The sequence below is a fragment of the Scyliorhinus canicula genome, chromosome 19, assembly GCF_902713615.1.
Source record: "Scyliorhinus canicula chromosome 19, sScyCan1.1, whole genome shotgun sequence".
Taxonomy (NCBI): Eukaryota; Metazoa; Chordata; class Chondrichthyes; order Carcharhiniformes; family Scyliorhinidae; genus Scyliorhinus; species Scyliorhinus canicula.
Window position 1 is genome coordinate 2,201,609 of NC_052164.1, and position 15,510 is coordinate 2,217,118.

Genomic DNA, 15,510 nt, shown 5'->3' on the forward strand with positions numbered 1-15,510 from the left:
CCCCCTTCACACAAACCCCCCCTTCACACAAGCCCCCCCTTTACACACACACCCCCTTCACACAAAACCCCCCCTTCACACACACCTCCCCTTCACACCCCCCCCCTTCACACACACCCCCCCTTCACACACACACACCCCCTCACACACACACCCCCTTCACACACACACCCCCTTCACACAAACCCCCCTTCACACAAACCCCCCCTTCACACCCCCCTCCTTCACACACACCCCCCTTCACACACACACCCCTTCACACACACCCCCTTCACACAAACCCCCCTTCACACAAACTCCCCTCACACACACCCCCCTTCACACAAACCCCCCTTCACACAAACACCCCCTTCACACACACACCCTTCACACACACACCCCCTTCACACCCCCCCTTCACACACCCCCCTCACACACACCCCCCCCTTCACACAAACCCCCCTTCACACCCCTTCACACAAACCCCCCCTTCACACACCCCCCCCCCTTCACACACACCCCCCCTCACACACACCCCCCTTCACACAAACCCCCCTTCACACACCCCTCTTCACACACACCCCCTCACACAAACCCCCCATTCACACACACCCCCTTCACACACACACCCCTCCCCCCTTCACACACACCCCTCTTCACACACCCCCCTCACACAAACCCCCCCCTTTACACACCCCCTTCACACACCCCCCCTTCACACACCCCCCCTTCACACACACCCCCCCTTCACACACCCCCCTTCACACACACCCCTTCACACACACCCCCTCCCCTTCAGACACCCCCCTTTACACCCCCCCCCTTCACACACACCCCCCCTTCACACACACCCCCTTCACACACACCCCCCTTCACACACCCCCCCTTCACACACACCCCTTCACACACACCCCCCCTTCACACACACGCCCCCTTCACACACCCCCCTTCACACACACCCCCTCCCCTTCAGACACCCCCCTTTACACCCCCCCCCCCTTCACACACACCCCCCCTTCACACAAAACCCCCTTCACACACACCCCCCTCCCCTTCAGACAAGGTCTGATCATTTGTGGTGTAGCCGATTGTGAGCTAAGATTAGTGTGAGAGAGGGGGCGGCAAAGCAAACAGGGTGTCTCCTCCTTCATTATTTCAATTATCCAATTCTTTCTATTGCTGCAACTAATTGTAGTCCCATTGCCCAGGCTCGTGTTAACCAACCTGCAAATGACAGGGTGAACTATCCCTCAATGGTCTGCTCTCCACATTATTTCAATCACCCTTTCCACATCTCCCTCACGCTGATCCCATCATGATAACCGAGCCCAAACAATCGCTGCCATCCATATCATAGAATCCCGAGTAACAAGTCTGACAACACCAGGTTAAAGTCCAACATGTTGGTTTCAAACACGAGCTCTCGGAGTGCGGCTCCTTCCTCACTCACTTGCCTTTCCATTATTTGATCTCAGACTGAAACATTTGGGGCGGGATTCTCTGATCCTGAGGCTAAGAGTTTGACGCCCTCGGAAATGCCGTCGCGATTCCCGACAGCGTCAACACGGCCCCAGGATCAGCAATTCTGGCCCCTGCACGGTGCTGGAGCCGTTCACGCTGTTCCAGCTGCTGATCTGGCCGTGGAATTGGTGCCGGTGGATGCGCGCATGGCGGGGGGGGGGGGGGGGGGGGGGGGGCATGGGGGGGGGGGGAGCACGTAGAGCGGCCCCCGACAGGCGCTGCACCAACCACGCCGGCCCCAATGGCGCCGATTCTCTGCACTGCGGAGAATCACGCCCTGGCATCAGGGCGGCCTGGCACGATTCGCGCGGCCCCCCAGCTGCGCGGGGTCGGAGAATCCCACCCCATGTTCTAATCACAATCCCAGGTTCGATCCCGGCTCTGGGTCACTGTCAGTGTGGAGTTTGCACATTCTCCCCGTGTCTGCGTGGGTTTCACCCCCACAACCCAAAGATGTGCAGAGTAGGTGGATTGGCCACACTAAATTGCCCCTTAATTGGAAAAAATGAATTGGGTACACTAAAATTTATTTTAAAAAATGTTCTAATCACAATATTTAAAATGATGAGGATATGGTATTAATTGGTGAGTTAAACACTTTAAACAACATCATGAACTCTAAGAAACTCGGAAGGTTTCTCTGTCCCACAGAATATGATCAAGAGACAAGGTCACTGGGCAATAAACAGGTTGCAATGAATTCCACAGCAGCAACCCTTTGTCAAATCACATTGGGAGTTTTTGATGAAGTAACAATAGGTTTATGAGGGTAATGTGGATGGTGTTGTGTATATGGACCTTCAGAAGGTGTTTATATAGTTCCACAGGATAGACTTGTTTGGAAAGTTAAAGGTCACGAGTTAATGGGGCAGGATCAGCACACAAAATGATCAAAGGGAAAGACATCAAAGACATGTGGGAAGTGATTAATTTTCAGTTGACAGGCAAGTATTGAGAGGTCAGTATTCAGATCACTGCTCCTTTTGATATATGTTTATAAAGTAGACTTGAATATATAGGACATCATTTCAAAGTTTGCAGCTGATATAAAACTCAGAAATGTAGAAATGGCAAACAGAACAGCAACAGAGCTCCGGAGGAGATGGAACAAAGAACAAAGAAAATTACAGCACAGGAACAGGCCCTTCGGCCCTCCCAGCCTGCGCCGATCCAGATCCTTTATCTAAACCTGTCGCCTATTTTCCCAGGATCGACTTCCCTCTGTTCCCCGTCCATTCATATTCAAGATGCTATCACGCCCGCCTCCACCACCTCCGTTTCACCTTGAAATCGTGACCCCTTGTAACTGACACCCCCACTCTTGGAAAAAGCTTCTTGCTATCCACCCTGTCCATACCTCCCATATGGAAAAGTGATGCATATTCAAAGATGATACAAGATGATAACAGGTATTGACAAAGTAGACGTAGAGAGGATGTTTCTTCTTGGTAAGTGGGATTAGGTGGCCAGATTAGAGACGTTCATGCGTAGGTGCAGCCTCGATGGGAAGAAGGGCCTAATTCTGCACGGTACTATTCAGTGATTGTGGGGCAACTAAAAATGAGAGGTCATAGTTTTAGGAAAAGGGGCAGCAGATTTAAAACGGAGGTGAGGAGAAATTACTTCTCTCAAAGGGTGGTGAACCTGTGGATTTCACTACCCCAGAGTGAAGTGGATTTAAGGTGGGTGACAGAGGAACTCAAGGTGACATGAGGATTTCTTAAACACGGTGTGTGGTCCTGAGCTGGAATGTGCTGACTGCTGACATTCTATAGAGAACCAAATAAATACTTGAATAAAAAAAATGATTGCAAGGTTTTGAGCTCTTTCAAAGAGCTTAGCAAAGCTACGATGGGCCGAATGGCTTCTTTCTCAGCTGCTTCATTCTATGAAATCTACAATCCTCTCCCATCGAGAGAATGTCAGTTTCATCCTCTTCCACCTCTCAGGCTCCTGACTGGAGATCGTACAGTAGCACAGTGGTTAGAACTCTTGCTTCACAGCGCCAGGGACCCGGGTTCGATTCCCGGCTTGGGTCACTTGTGTGCGGAATCTGCACGTTCTCCCCGTGTCTGCGTGGGTTTCCTCCGGGTGCTCCGGTTTCCTCCCACAAGTCCCGAAAGACGTGCTTGTTTGGTGAATTGAACATTCTGAATTCTCCCTCTGTGTACCCGAACAGGCGCCGGAATGTGGCGACTAGGGGATTTTCACAGTAATGCCATTGCATGTAAGCCTGCTTGTGACACTAATAAAGATTGTTATTATTATAATTTGGTGATCACAGTGAAGCAGAATCACCGTCTGACACACTGAACAAGTTTATTTCACTCTTTCCTTCCCTATGCTGAGTAACTGGGTGAAAGGACTGAGGGGCGCAGAGTAAAGGACAGTATCAAGGCGGGATGAAGGGAATCAGGAATACTGTTGGGATCAGATCTACATATCAGAGGATGTCCTGCAAGAACTCACCATGGTCCCTTCAACAGCACCGTCCAAACCTATGACATCTAGAAGGACAAGAGCAGCAGATACCTGGGAGCCCCACCACCTGGAGTTTCCCCTCCAAGTCACTCACTATCCTGACTTGGAAATATATCGGCCGTTCCTTCACTGTCGCTGGGTCAAAATCCTGGAACTCCCTCCCTAACAGCACTATGGGTGTACTTAACAAGAAGGCAGCTCACCACCACCTTCTCAAGGGTAATTAGGGATGGGCAATAAATGTGGGACTTGCCAACGACACCCACATCCCAAGAACAGTAAATGTCAAGTTGAGGTTTTGATGTTTGCTGACTGTAGGAGGCAGTGAGAAATGAGGAGAAATGACTTCACAGTAATGACAAATGAATGCACTGAATCTCAATTTCATCAGGGTCTGGTGATTGAGTAGAAAGTTGAATTTGAAGTTTTCGTGAGCTGGGGGAAGAAGCTAACACAAATAGAGAAAGAAATGGAGAAAGGGTTTGTCAATATTGCTAATGTTATGTTGAGGTGATAATGCTGTTGGATGGGATAGTTTTCATTTGGTACATGTTACATAGATGATGCTACACGGTAGGAACAAATGATGCGGTCTCAATATCAAAGGCATTATAAAAACTGCACACATTGCAGGTACTGATACAGGTGGAATATCATTTCATAACAGCCTCCTGCACACGAGGCTTGCACTCAATGAAAAATCCCTCAGTCTGTCCCTCAGTGTTTGGCTGTAGTTATTAAGCGAGAGATAACAGTTGGAATTCCAGAAGTCTTCAGTGAATCTCTCTGACACACTCAGCGTGATTTGTGCCCCAGTTTCTCGGGCGTGCGACCGTTGACGTGTCAAGCTCCAGGACTGAGTGACACAGGCTGGCAATGTGTGCCGGAGTGGCAACGCGGTCAGAGAACCCACAAGGCCATGAACACGTGAATATTCTTTGGAATTATCCTTTCTGTTTGGTCACATTTTGTGTGCTTTGAGTAGAATCTTGGAGACGAGATTGATGATGAAGTGGGCAGAATGATCCTGCTCAAACTCTGCAAACAGGTGGCAGACATTTTCTGACAAGTTGCCTTGATTTTTTGCCACAAAGGCAAAGATCCTGAAAGTAGAATCATAAGAACATTCTAAATTCAAATTTTTTTTTAAAACCTCTAAATCATCATTAAAAATAAATTATGAGACTGATATCTGTGGGGTTGGATTTTCATTCTCCACATGGGGAGCGGGAGGTAGGGAAAATTCCGGCATGGTCCACCGGTCTCCGGGGGAAATGCCCACAAGTACGGGATTTTCATTGCTGGGGTTTGTAGGCCGGAGCTGGACAGCTGACCTGATCGAAGGCAGCCAGGACAGAGGGCTGCGAATGCAGCCTGCCCAAAAGGCCGACCTCAGGATACCTTACCGGTCATAGCGGGAGCAATCTATCAGCTCCAACCTCTTGTCAGATTTACCGGTCTTGCCGTGCTTCTTGAAATCTAACGGGACCTTGCGAACCATCGTGATCTGGATCTCGCCCATTGAGGGTGGGACCCAGATTTCCACAGTCAGCCGAGCAGATAGTCTCCCCTCGGAGACCCGGGGGCGCGCCGTTTGCACTGGTTTCCACAAACACGGACCAAGAGTACAGGACCTGGGGGGGGGGGGGGGGGGGCCTGCGTAGTTGGGCTGTGGGCAGGGTGGCATTCTGGCATCCCCAATGCCACCCTGGGAACCTTGGAACTGCCAGCCTGGCACTGTCACCTGGGTACCCTGTCAATGCCACCCAGGTGCTACACTGGCAATGCCAGAGAGCCCAGGTGGCACTGCCATGATTCCAGGTTGGCAGTGCCAATGTGCCCATGTGGTATCATGCCCATGCCGGAGATTATACCCAGGGGTGTCCTGCCCTTATGAGATGGGGTGCGGGGTCCAGATAACCATCTTGTTGGTGAGTTGGGGTGTGAGATGGGGTCCGAAGGCCGCAGTGAAGGATATACTCTCAATACCCCATCCTTACTGCTTCATCACCTCCACTCTCTACCGCACCTCATGCCCCCATGCCAAGCCATGGTACCATTCATCCACTATACTCTGTATAAAACTAATGAACCCCATGAGAGAATAAGATGTGTAAAAATAACTTTAAAGACATTCGTTCATTGATAGCTTTCCACTTGCTGAAAAAAACTCCTTTTTCCTGCAGTCCATTAAAAGCGTTAATCATCTTTAAAATATCAATGGCTGAAACTGCAAGTATTTGAGCCTTCGTAATCTTGTGTAAATAAACATTGTGAAATTGACAGCAGAGATCAAAGAGCCAAAGCTGTCAATCAAGCAATGTTTTCCCTGGGGCTCAGGTGTTTCAGTATTCTAATAGATTTCTGGCCTCTCGGCCGAGCCCATTTTGCATTCTTGGCCTGGATTGGCGGAATATATTTGAAGGGGTGGTCAACTCCACAGAGGCATCTCTCACACTCTGTCATCCCAGATTCTGATCCTCATTTCCACACAGGCATGGGGGCAGGGGTGGCAATGGTGAAGGGAGAAATTAAAGGGACAGGTATTTCCTCCTAACTTAGTAGTTGGGCAGCACGGTAGCCTTGTGGATAGCACAATCGCTTCACAGCTCCAGGGTCCCAGGTTCGATTCCGGCTTGGGTCATTGTCTGTGCGGAGTCTGCACATCCTCCCCGTGTGTGTGTGGGTTTCCTCCGGGTGCTCCGGTTTCCTCCCACACTCCAAAGATGTGCAGGTTAGGTGGATTGGCATGCTAAATTGCCCCTGAGTGTCCAAAATTGCCCTTCGTGTTGGGTGGGGCTACTGGGTTATGGGGATAGGGTGGAGGTGTTGACCTTGGGTAGGGTGCTCTTTCCAAGAGCCGGTGCAGACTCGGTGGGCCGAATGGCCTCCTTCCGCACTGTAAATTCTATGTAATGTGTCGCCAACTCCAACGTTTTTTGTGACTCTTTACAGGTGTTGCTGACCATGTTCCAGAAAGTTAGATGTTGATGGATTTTTGATGGATAAAGGAATTAAAGATTATGGAACTAACCGATTTGGGCAGCTGTCATTGACTGTCAGCCCCCAGAGGAGAGGATTCCGCATTGTCTTATCTATTGGGATTACAATGAATATGTCAGTGAACCCTGACTTTCAGTGACCTTCCAGCAGGAATGATGTTGGGGTGAGGATGGGGTGCAGGTCAGATTTAACCCTCTCTCTGGCCCTGCAAAGTCAAATCAGTCTAAACCTGGACAAGCTGCAAAATGGGTGCAAACCCTGCCCAAGCTATCAGTGGACAGGCTGGCTTTAGACTGGGGAATGAAGGAGTTCTCACACTGATAGGGACAGTAACCTGGGCTGGGTTTTAGCAGAATCTTACCTGGACGGTTCATTATCCTTCCGCCATCTGGAAAATACAAAAGAGAAAGACGTGACTATCTGTGGGAAACTCTCTGTTGACATTGATTAACACATTAACATTGATTCTGCTGCAGTTTTAACAGATTCACCTGCATGCAGTGAATTACTTTGACTATAGCTGCGGAGACAGGTGAAGCATGATGAGATTGCACAAAGAACACGGCTCAGAATGTTCAGTGAATCTACTTTTCATTCAATTGTTTGAGGAATATTGATGCAGAAGCTCAGTAAGAAGTCTTACACCAGGTTAAAGTCCAACATGTTTGTTTCAAACACTAGCTTTCGGAGCGCTGCTCCTTCCTCAGGTGACCTGAGGAAGTGCTCTGAAAGCTAGTGTTTGTAACAAACCTGTTGGACTGTAACCTGGTGTAAGACTTCTTACTGTGCTCACCCCAGTCCAACGCTGGCATCTCCACATTGATGCAGAAGCTGTCATTGACAATGTTAGTGAAGATCACGTTTTCGCTCCACAGCCCTCTCTCCCACACTGGGACAAAGGAAGCTAACATGTTTACACCTTGACACCAAGAATGTTGAAAAAGCTGACTTTCCCTGGATTATTGAGAATTTCTAGGTTACATTGACTGAGATGAGTTGATGTAGTTTCCAGGTCTGGCCTGAGGTTGGGTTGGTTGCTGGAGTCACCCAGTCCGACCCGCCTCGGCTCCTGGGTTGGGGATTGAACTCAATGTGAGGCTCCAACCAGAGTCTTTCCAGAAACAAAGTGATGGAACGCTGCAGCAACTTAGACAGCACAACTCCGCAATAACTTCAAACATTAAAACTGATCTCTCTCAGTGAATGGGTGATGAACTGATTCACTCCAATGCAGAATTCTTTCAGAGATGAACATTGAGGATGTGGGATATGAATAGTTTGGGATATGTTGTGTGGTGAGGGGATTGTGCTCAGGATGAAGTGAGGTACCTCTGGCTCCCTTCGTCAGGGTTTTCCTCACATCATAACCGGGCCTGTTGTCAAATCATTGATAGAGATTAATCACAGTGATTGATCAATAACTCGATTAGCACTGGATCATGTGACTGCTAATTAAATGGACCTTGCTCGTTTAAAATCTAAAAATGTCCATGTTCCAATGGATTATTAATCACAAACACTACCTGCTGGAAAAGAGCAGAAACAAAGGGCAGGTTCTTCCGTTTGGCAGACATATTGATGCCGGCGCAGGAACCGGGCACTTTTACGACTGAAATACCGCAGCCACACCTGGACCGATTCTGCTCCCATCGAGGGGCAGCAGCAGCGCCGTGTGAAGCACACTGATTCCCATGAAAAACGGGGCCGGATTCACCGGGTCCGTGATTGACACTCGGGAGGCTGACAAGCTGCAGCCGCAGATACACATTACCCTCCCCACACACACTCATCCCAGCCGCACACACACATTACACTCCCCACACACTCATCCCAGCCCCACACAAACATTACACTCCCCACACACACTCATCCCAGCCGCACACACACATTACACTCCCCACACACACTCACCCCAGCCGCACACACACATTACACTCCCCACACACACCATCCCAGCCCCACACACACATTACCCTCCCCACACACACTCATCCCAGCCCCACACACATTACACTCCCCACACACACTCATCCCAGCCGCACACACACATTACACTCCCCACACACACTCATCCCAGCCACACATACACATTACACTCCCCACACACACTCATCCCAGCCCCACACACACATTACACTCCCCACACACACTCATCCCAGCCCCACACAGACATTACACTCCCCACACACACTCATCCCAGCCGCACACACACATTACACCCCCCACACACACTCATCCCAGCCCCACACACATTACACTCCCCACACACACTCATCCCAGCCGCACACACACATTACACTCCCCACACACACTCATCCCAGCCACACACACACATTACACTCCCCACACACACTCATCCCAGCCACACACACACATTACACTCCCCACACACACTCATCCCAGCCACACACAGACATTACACTCCCCACACACACTCATCCCAGCCCCACACACACATTACACTCCCCACACACACTCATCCCAGCCACACACACACATTACACTCCCCACACACACTCATCCCAGCCGCACACACACATTACACTCCCCACACACACTCATCCCAGCCGCACACACACATTACACTCCCCACACACACTCATCCCAGCCACACACACACATTACACTCCCCACACACACATTACACTCCCCACACACACTCATCCCAGCTGCACACACACATTACACTCCCACACACACTCATCCCAGCTGCACACACACATTACACTCCCCACACACACTCATCCCAGCCGCACACACACATTACCCTCCCCACACACACTCATCCCAGCCTCACACACACGTTACACTCCCCACACACACTCATCCCAGCCACACACACACATTACACTCCCCACACACACTCATCCCAGCCGCACACACACATTACACTCCCCACACACACTCATCCCAGCCGCACACACACATTACACTCCCCACACACACTCATCCCAGCCGCACACACACATTACACTCCCCACACACACGCATCCCAGCCACGCACACACATTACACTCCCCACACACACTCATCCCAGCCCCACACACACATTACACTCCCCACACACACTCATCCCAGCCACACACACACATTACACTCCCCACACACACTCATCCCAGCCGCACACACACATTACACTCCCCACACACACTCATCCCAGCTGCACACACACATTACACTCCCCACACACACTCATCCCAGCCGCACACACACATTACACTCCCCACACACACTCATCCCAGTTGCACACACACATTACACTCCCCACACACACTCATCCCAGCCGCACACACACATTACACTCCCCACACACACTCATCCCAGCCACACACACACATTACACTCCCCACACACACTAATCCCAGCCGCACACACACATTACACTCCCCACACACACTCATCCCAGCCGCACACACACATTACACTCCCCACACACACTCACCCCAGCCACACACACACATTACACTCCCCACACACACTCATCCCAGCCGCACACACACATTACACTCCCCACACACACGCATCCCAGCCACGCACACACATTACACTCCCCACACACACTCATCCCAGCCCCACACACACATTACACTCCCCACACACACTCATCCCAGCCACACACACACATTACACTCCCCACACACACTCATCCCAGCCGCACACACACATTACACTCCCCACACACACTCATCCCAGCTGCACACACACATTACACTCCCCACACACACTCATCCCAGCCGCACACACACATTACACTCCCCACACACACTCATCCCAGTTGCACACACACATTACACTCCCCACACACACTCATCCCAGCCGCACACACACATTACACTCCCCACACACACTCATCCCAGCCACACACACACATTACACTCCCCACACACACTAATCCCAGCCGCACACACACATTACACTCCCCACACACACTCATCCCAGCCGCACACACACATTACACTCCCCACACACACTCACCCCAGCCACACACACACATTACACTCCCCACACACACTCATCCCAGCCGCACACACACATTACACTCCCCACACACACTCATCCCAGCTGCACATACACATTACACTCTCCACACACACTCAAACCAGCCGCACACACACATTACACTCCCCACACACACTCATCCCAGCCGCACACACACATTACCCTCCCCCCCACACACACTAATCCCAGCCACAGACACACATTACACTCCCCACACACACTCATCCCAGCCGCACACACACATTACACTCCCCACACAGACTCATCCCAGCCGCACACACACATTACACTCCCCACACACACTCATCCCAGCCTCACACACACATTACACTCCCCACACACACACTAATCCCAGCCACAGACACACATTACACTCCCCACACACACTCATCCCAGCCGCACACACACATTACACTCCCCACACAGACTCATCCCAGCCGCACACACACATTACACTCCCCACACACACTCATCCCAGCCTCACACACACATTACACTCCCACACACACTCATCCCAGCCGCACACACACATTACACTCCCCGCACACACTCATCCCAGCCACAGACACACATTACCCTCCCCACACACACTCATCCCAGCCGCACACACACATTACACTCCCCACATACACTCATCCCAGCTGCACATACACATTACACTCTCCACACACACTCAAACCAGCCGCACACACACATTACACTCCCCACACACACTCATCCCAGCCGCACACACACATTACACTCCCCACACACACTCATCCCAGCCGCACACACACATTACACTCCCCACACACACTCATCCCAGCCTCACACACACATTACACTCCCCACACACACTCATCCCAGCCCCACACACACTAATCCCAGCCACACACACACATTACACTCCCCACACACACTCATCCCAGCCACACACACACATTACACTCCCCACACACACTCATCCCAGCCCCACACACACTCATCCCAGCCGCACACACACATTACACTCCCCACACACACTCATCCCAGCCCCCACACACACTAATCCCAGCCACACACACACATTACACTCCCCACACACACTCATCCCAGCCGCACACACACATTACACTCCCCACACACACTCATCCCAGCCTCACACACACATTACACTCCCCACACACACTCATCCCAGCCTCACACACACATTACACTCCCCACACACACTCATCCCAGCCAACAAGATGGCACTGGGTGTGCTGGAGCGCGCCCATCCTGTTGGTGGGTTGTCTGGAGTCTAATTCACTAATGAAAGATATGCTCCTTGCGCCAGGCTTGGTTGTTGTGTCAATAGAGTAACATGGATCACCAATCACTGATTCATCACTATTCGTTTCCCCGTGAGCAGGACAAGGCAGCTGTTTACCTTCCATATAAATCTGCTTCCAAAATGAATGAATCATTGTGTCTGCCGTGACAGGTTTTTACTTGGAATATTGTTAATGTGTTTGGCAGATGTCTCGGCTTCGGCTAAGGTGCAGCCAATAAGCCAGGGTGGAGCTCGTTGCAATGACCTCAGTTTTGAGTCCAAACTCGCCTCGCCTGGTTTAGTAACACCTTTAACTATCTTCACGTGTCAACCCACAGCCCAAATATGCGTCTTCCACCCTATTGGAGTGAGTGACTGGCGCTTTGGACCAATCGCAGCTCATTCCCGGAGGAGTTTAGCATTAGTTTGCAGTGGGCTGTGGTCCAAGTTCCAACACTGACTCTGTGGCTGTGATACAGGCCGCACCCACATAAACATGCAGATTATCCATTTACCTCCTCTGCAGGGGATCCAGGCCACAGTGATTGACGGAACTGGCAGGGTAGTGTCGCCTGAAGAACAGCCTTTAAAGAAAAAGCAGCAGCAATTAATACAGCTCCATTTCACTTTGAACACACACCAATCAGATCAACTGCAAAGTCATTACCCTGTGACTCCAAACATCAAACTAACCAGTTCTCTCTCAATTAACCCCTTGAGAACTCAACTGGAAAAATCTCAGCTCTGGAATGAGATTGAAGATCAAACGGCCGGGTTTGGATGAAGCAAGGCCTTCAGACTCACCCTCCAAGCCTCTCCTCTTGCTGTCAGTCTCCCCTGCTTCACCTGCCCCTGTGGCAACTCATTCCAGCTACTGATCACCTCCCATTACTCTCAGGGTCCCAGGAAGGACGCGGCATTAATTAGCTGCCGGTTTCAAACCGCGTCCTGGTTTCCTTTCTCTGTCTGACAACAAAAACCACTTCGCCTCCGAACTCTTACCTTAAACCCAAAATATCAGTTACACCAAATTCTGGCTTTATTAATTCATTCATGGCCAATGCCAATATTTCTTAGCTATCGATCTCCCTAATCTCTGAGTCAAGAGGTTAAAATCTAAACGCACTGTGCCAGGGTAATGAGCCATGTGTATGGGGGTGACTATTGGTCACTATTGGGGGTCACTGTGCCAGGGTAATGAGCCATGTGTATGGGGGTGACTATTGGTCACTATTGGGGGTCACTGTGCCAGGGTAATGAGCCATGTGTATGGGGGTGACTATTGGCAATATCAACTGCCCCCAGGGGGCTTCAATTGGAACTATTGACCTCCCTCCTGCCTGGGGTGCAGCTCGAGAGGTCAATCTCACATGTGACCCCAAACATGGAAAGCGACCCTAACCTTTGTGCCCACACATGCTAACTTTCAGAGCTCACAGGCGGAGTCAGAGAGCGCGGTTAATTTTTAAAAATATTATTACACAGGATGTGGGTGTCACTGGCTTGGTCAACATTTGATGCCCATTCCTAGTTGCCCTACAGAAGGTGGTGGTGAGCTGCCTTCTTGAACCGCTACAGTCCGTGTGGTGTAAGTACACCCACTGTGCTGTTAGGGAGGGAGTTCCAGGGTGTTGCCCCAGCAACAGTAAAGGAACGGCCGATATATTTCCAAGTCAGGATGGTGAGTGACTTGGAGGGGAACTTCCAGGTGGTGAGGTTCCTGTGGTAGTCAACACTGTTGTATTATATTGTATATACTGGTATTACGGTAAGACCCCTGTACTACAGGTATGGGGGTAGATCCCTGCCTGCTGGCTCCGCCCAGTAGGCGGAGTATAAATATGTGTGCTCCTTGTACAGCGGCCACTTCGCCAGCCGCTGTAGGAGGCCACACATCTCTGTAATAAAGCCTCAATTACATTCTACTCTCATCTCGTGGTAATTCATAGTGCATCAGTTCCCAGGTATCTGCTGCTCTTGTCCTTCTAGATGCTGATAGCCGTGGGTTTGGAAGGTGCTGCCGAAGGAGCCTTGGTGAGTTCCTGCAGTGCATCTTGTAGCTGGGACACACGGCTGCTACTGTTCATCAGTGGTGGAGCGAGTGAATGTTTGTTGAAGGGATGCCAATCAAGCGGCTGCTTTGTCCTGGATGGTGTTGAGTGTTGTTGGAGCTGCGCTCATCCAGGCAAGTGGAGAGTATTTCATCAGACTCCTGACTTGTGTCTTGTAGATGGTGAGCAGGCTTTGGGGGGGGGGGGGTCAAGAGGTGAGTTACTCACCGCAGGATTCCGAGTGTCTGACCTGCTATTGTAGCCACAGTATTTATATGGCTAGTCAAGTTTAGTTTCTGGTCAATGGTAACCGGCAGGATGTTGATAGTGGGGGAGACCATTGAACGTCAAGAGGAGATAGTTACTCTCTTGTAGGTCATTGCCTGGCACTTGTGTGGCACGAATATTACTTGACACGTTTCAGTCCAATTCTCCCAGGGCATTGAGTCTAGTTACAGGCTCCAAATGTCTTTCTGTTGTTGATTAACTAACTAGGCCCAGACCGAGAATTGGTCTTTATTCCTGCGCTGCGAGTCTCACCTTGGTTGAGTCACCCAGGTAGTTTTGGAGAGGAGTGATGTGGACAGTGGGCTAGGAAGGCAGGGTCTCTTCTCAGAAGGACTTTGGGTTTTATAACAATTTGACAATGGTGGGTGCACCCTCGAAAAAGCATTTATTTGATTTAATTTCGCAACTTGCCCTGGTATTATTTGACCCCTATGTTGTTGACCCTGTCTCAGAAACACTCGGCTCCCATACCTGACCAGCTCTGATGGGAGGGAGGATGGGAGGGAGGATGGGAGGGAGGATGGGAGGGAGGGATGGGAGGGAGGATGGGAGGGAGGATGGGAGGGAGGATGGGAGGGAGGATGGGAGGGAGGGATGGGAGGGAGGGAGGGATGGGAGACAATGGGGTTTGGGGGGACGGGAGGGAGGATGGGAGGGAGATGGGGAGGGAGGGATGGGAGGGAGGATGGGAGGGAGGATGGGAGGGAGGATGGGAGGGAGGGATGGGAGGGAGGATGGGAGGGAGGATGGGAGGGAGGATGGGAGGGAGGATGGGAGGGAGGATGGGAGGGAGGATGGGAGGGAGGGAGGGAGGATGGGAGGGAGGGATGAATGGGAGACAATGGGGTTTTGGGGGGACGGGAGGGAGGATGGGAGAGAGGATTGGAGGGAGGGATGGGAGGGAGGAATGGATGGGAG

At 51.0% G+C, this 15,510-nt stretch overlaps 1 long non-coding RNA gene across 1 annotated transcript; it reads right to left on the reverse strand.

Moving 5' to 3' along the window:
• Positions 1–4,174: 4,174 nt before the first annotated feature.
• On the reverse strand, positions 4,175–12,835 carry LOC119954331. The gene is made up of 3 exons (XR_005458214.1): positions 12,769–12,835; positions 7,346–7,372; positions 4,175–5,084 (listed from the first exon to the last, which is right to left on the reverse strand). It is a non-coding gene; the product is annotated as an uncharacterized LOC119954331 (long non-coding RNA).
• Positions 12,836–15,510: the final 2,675 nt, after the last annotated feature.